The sequence below is a fragment of the Leuresthes tenuis genome, unplaced genomic scaffold (assembly GCF_036924035.1).
Source record: "Leuresthes tenuis unplaced genomic scaffold, fLeuTen1.0.hap1 SCAF_96, whole genome shotgun sequence".
Taxonomy (NCBI): Eukaryota; Metazoa; Chordata; class Actinopteri; order Atheriniformes; family Atherinopsidae; genus Leuresthes; species Leuresthes tenuis.
The window spans coordinates 173504-178700 of record NW_027325450.1 but is presented as its reverse complement, the minus strand read 5'-3'; the positions used below and the strand labels follow the sequence as shown (position 1 = coordinate 178700).

Here is a 5197-nt window from a genome sequence, read left to right as displayed (position 1 = left end):
TGCTAGGGCAAGTACCTTTAGTTGTAGGAGGGGGTTTTAACTGTATCTTGAGCAGGAAAGATAGAAAAAGAGCAGGGGTAGATTTTAAAGTGGATAAGACTTCGATTTTACTTCAGGGCATATGCAGGGATTTTAAGCTTACTGACTGTTTTAAAACCATGCATCCCAGAGAGGAGGGCTTCACCTGGTTTAGTCATGATGGCACCAGAGCCTCTCGCATTGATTATTTCTTTACTAGAGATTGCCCACCCACTGATGTTAGATTAACCCCTGTTTTCTTTTCAGACCACCTTATGCTCTCCTGCACCCTTTCACCCCCTTCTGGTGTGACGGTAGGAAGTGGTCTGTGGAAACTCAACTGTTCCCTGTTGGAGGATGAAATCATAGTCAGTCAGTACAGGGAATGTTATAAAGAGTGGCAGACCCTTCAAGACCTCTACGAAACACATGCACAATGGTGGGAAATGGTGAAGGAAACGACCCAGACTTTTTTTAAACAGCAAGGTAAACGTAAAAAAAGGAAAGAGAATAGATGTATGATGGGACTACATAAACGCTTACAGCGCTACTTTAAACTAAATCAGTGTGGCATAGACTTTAAAGAAGAAATCAAAGATGTCAAAAAGGAAATGTCAGTTTCAGCAGAAATAAAGAGTAAAGGAATTTTTGTAAGAAGCAGGGAGCAGGAAATTGAGGAAGGTGAAAAATAAAGAAAGTTATAAATAAAAAGGAGTGTATTCAAAATCTAAAAAGAGAAGATGGGTTTTTAACAAAATCCACACAAGAGATGATTGAAACTGTACATACCTTTTATAGTAACATGTACAAAGAGAAACCAGTGCACTTGGAAACATCGGCAGAAATCTTAAAATTCGTTGACAAAACCGTAAAAGAGAATGCACACTTGACACAGAATTTTACTGCTTTAGAGTTAAAAAAATGCCTAACAGGTTTTAAGAGAAGTCGAGCTCCGGGTTTAGACGGGCTTCCTGCAGAATTCTATCTGACCTATTGGGACCTTTTATCATCAGACATTTTAGATGTTTTTAAAGATTTTGAAAAACTCGACCGACTGCCTGACAGTTTTAGAGTGGGAATAGTGACTCTACTTTATAAAAAAAATGATAAGACTGAACTAAAGAATTGGAGGCCCATCACACTTTTAAACTTTGACTGTAAACTTTTTAGCAAGGTTTTAGCGACACGGATGTCCTCTGTTTTAGAGGAGGTAATTCACCCAGACCAAACTTGTGCCATCTCAGGGAGACAACTCACCGACAGCCTCGTACTGATTCGAGACATCATTGATTACGCTAGAGACAGAAACACCCGGCTTGTCATCTTAAATTTAGACTTTGAAAAAGCATTTGATCGGGTCTCGCATCAATATCTCTTTCAGGTGTTGCAGCCATCGAAAAGGGCCCGATTGTTCCTACTTGGTGAGCTTTGCTTGGTTGAGACGCTTGCCCCCCCCCCCCCCTGCTCCTCGGCTGACCAAGTAGAAACAATCTATTCGATGGCTGCCTTGTCTTTTACTCTGTGCAAAAGACAAGGCAGCCACAAACACCACGGGAACACCGTATTGAGGCTTTGTTCTGACCACTCATTCGGTGTCGCGTTTCTTTCAAGCAATTCTCCCGGTTAGCCCGCACTCGGCTCGCTCCCAGAGCCGTGTTAAAGTCCACTTCGCATTCACTCTCTTTTCTCAGCAGATTAAAAGAAAGTTTCATCTTGGGCTCCCTGAAACTTCCATCCTGCACCGCTGTTTGCTTTTTCACAAGAGCAGAGGAGAGCGCACCGTTCCCAGCGGCACTGCAGTACCGGGTCGAGGCTTGGAGTGAACGGAGCAAGCTTCTTTTTCAACTCCTATTCTTAAAAATCCATTTAATATGTTGTCCTCGTATAGAGGACATATTAAACTGATAAGAACAGATACTACACTTGATCTTAGCCAAAAGGCCGAGAAGCGATAACTGTCCACTGTTTCAGGTCCGAGGGCCCTTGCTGGCACAATGCGCACTTGTAGCAATGTTCTTTTTATGGCCATAGGTGGCCAGAGTGTCACGTTGCACCTCCGCCCACCCGCTGCACTGAGCACTCTTCAGCCCTTTTAAATGGTATAACTTTGCACTCCCGCATGCTCCAGCAAGCACCATTCAAGCAACAACTTTGCACTCCAGCTTCGAACATCGGCACAGTCGCAACAAGTAAGGCGACTCTACTCAGAGAAGTCACTCTGCAAAGTAGCAAGATTTCTTTTGCACAGACAGAAAGGGCTTCACCCGCAAAGGTAAAGCCTGCCAATAATAGAAACAACTCATTAGTGCTGCTCTCCACGGAAGTCTTTAGTAAAAGGCGAAAGACTTGTATGTTATGAAGAGAAACCAGAGTACAATTATCCGTCACTGCGGGAGCAGGGCATCAGGCTAGTTGGTATAGCCACCTTCCCCATGGTGAACGTTGCTTGGTTGAAACGCCCCCCCCCCCTTGCTCCTCGGCTGACCAAGTAGGAACAATCGGGCCCTATTCGATGGCTGCCTTGTCTTTTACTCTATGCAAAAGACAAGGCAGCAACAAAAACACCACGAGAATCCCGTATTGAGGCTTTGTTCTGACCGCTCATTCGGTGTCGCGTTTCTTTCAAGCAATTCTCCCGGTTAGCCCACACTCGGCTCGCTCCCATAGCCGTGTTAAAGTCTACTTCGCATTCACTCTCTTTTCTCAGCAGACTCTTGGGATTTTATCTATAAAATGAATTCCTTCACTCAAACTATGTGAAAACTGCTTTGTCCTTAATATTTACCATGTCTAGAAAGATTTAAACAAAAAAAACAACGTTGTACTTTGCAGTAAAAGAAAGAGCAAATCTAAAGTTTCAGGAATCCGAGAATAAGCTTACTTTCATGAGTTCTTCACGATTTCGGATTTTGCTATAAAATGAATTCCTTCACTCAAACTAAATTAAAACTGCTAAACCGCTAATCTGTTATATGTAAGGCAGATGTCAAATTCACTGAAATAGGATCAAAGGGTATTCGGCCAATCGAGCTGTAGCAGCTTCGGTAAAAGAGTATAAGTTGAAGAGTTTGTGAATAAAGGTGTGCGCACACATAGTGTGCTGTACGAAAATAGGCAGGGAGCAATGCCGGCTGGGGTATATGTTCTTGTATGTTGTCTGCCTGTTTGATTTGAATGTGTTGTGTAAGTGTCCTCTTGAATGTTACATGTTTGGGCTTTGACACGCTTCACTGTGGTTGTTAACTGTGTGGTGTGTCCTGAAATGTTATATGTTTGGGCTGTGTGACATGCTTAATGCTTGTCAGTAGCTACCCACTTATTCATATATACCAACTGACAACATAAGAAGTCCTTGTAGAAGTATCCTTATTGATAATAGATCACTAATTCATAGTGATAGAACAGTAGATGAACAGGTGCTTGCACATGTCTCACGAAAATAAAATGGGTGTATGATTGCTGACGGCAGAGCAATACTGCCAAACTTATGAGTTCTTGTGGCAAACTTGATTCAGTGTCTTGACGTGTATACGCTGTTTCGCTGACTTGATTGTCACAAGAAACAAAGTGTGTTTGATAAGATCCGACCATTTTATTACAGGAGGATCAGTATGTATGGATTCTGATGTGACTGATAAACCCATTCGTATCTTAAGCATAATCTAATACGTGAGACAACGCCCTGGCACACGATAAAAAAAAAAAAAGAGAGAGAGCGGTTTTGTGTCCCCACAGTCCATAACGTAGAAAAGAGAGAAAAAAGCCTTTCTGATTTGGTGTGTGTGCTCATAGTGCAGAGTGTAGAGAAAAGAAAGCCGTTTTGGTGTCACGGGTGTTGTGACTTACACACACACATTTCTAAATTGAGAAAGGAAATTATTTTAGAGGAAGCACTAGAGTTTAGATCCCACATTTGTTGATAGGCATTCATTTATTTCTTCACTTCTGATGAAGTTTCAACAATAAACAACAAACTTTGTATTATGAGAAAGAACCAGACTCATTCTTCAGGAATCCGAAAATAAGCTCTATTTTATGAGTTATGCACGAATTCGGATTCTCCTATAAAACGAATTCATTAACTCAAACCAAGTTAAGACTGCTTTGTGAGAAAGATGAGAAAGAACTTCTTCAGCAATAAGCATCTCTCGACATATGACGAAATACAGATTTTGCTATAAAATGAATTCCTTCTATCAGCCTGACTTAAAACTGTTTGTCCTCCTTATTTATCCACTTCAAATCAAGTTTCAACAATTAAAAAAAATTTGTAGTTTGAGAAAGAACAACTTAATCTTCAGCAATCAGTATAAAAAGAGGTGCAAATGCCAACCATACATACCTAAAAGGTGGAGCGGAAGTATTCAGCTGCAAGTAGGTGTGAATGTTCGACCATAATTTGTAAAAAGCGGGTAAGAAAAGGTTCGAATGCCCGACTATATATTAACAAAAGCGGGAGGAGAGGTCTTCGGATGAGAGTGGGTGAGAATTTCCAACCATAATCTATAAAATACGGTGAAAAAAAATATGTGAATGCCTCATAGAACACTAAAAGCGGAAGTGTTCGGCTGCAAGAAGGTGTGAATGTCCGACTATATTTGGTGAAAAGCAGGTGAAGCAAGGTCTGAATGCCCAACCTTACATCATCAAAAGCGAGATCAGAGGTGTTTGGCTGCAAGAAGGCCATAGTTTGCCAAAAGCGGGTAAGGTGCGAATGACCGACTAAATATCAACAAAAGTGGGGGCGGAGGTCTTCGGATGCAAGTGGGTGTGAATATCCCACCATACAAGTATGGTGGAGAGGAAGCTGTGAATGGCCGACCATAGTAAAAGGCGGGTGAGAGAAGGTGCGAATGTCAAACCATACATAATCAAAACAGGGAGCGGAGGTGTTCTGCTGTAAGAAGGTGTGAAAGTCCGACCATGGTTTGTAAAAAGCGGGTAAGAAAAGGTGCGAATGCCCGACAATGTATGATCAAAAGAGGGAGTGGAGGTTTTCGGCTGCAAGAAGGTCTGAATGTCCAACCATAATTTGTAAAAACCGGGGAAGAAAAGGCTCGAAAGCCCGACTATACACCATCAAAAGTGGGAGCGGAGGTGTTCAGCTGCAAGACGGTCTGAATGTCCATCAATAATTGCTAGAAAACATGAAAGAAAATTTTCGAATATCAAACTGCAC

General features: G+C 41.9%; 2 non-coding genes across 2 annotated transcripts; both read right to left on the bottom strand.

Moving 5' to 3' along the window:
* Positions 1-1787: 1787 nt before the first annotated feature.
* On the bottom strand, positions 1788-1971 carry LOC140286483 (U2 spliceosomal RNA). Its single transcript, XR_011911285.1, has one exon. It is a non-coding gene; the product is annotated as a U2 spliceosomal RNA (small nuclear RNA).
* Positions 1972-2279: 308 nt separating this feature from the next.
* On the bottom strand, positions 2280-2393 carry LOC140286488 (U5 spliceosomal RNA). Its single transcript, XR_011911289.1, has one exon. It is a non-coding gene; the product is annotated as a U5 spliceosomal RNA (small nuclear RNA).
* Between the last annotated feature and the right edge of the window lie 2804 nt (positions 2394-5197).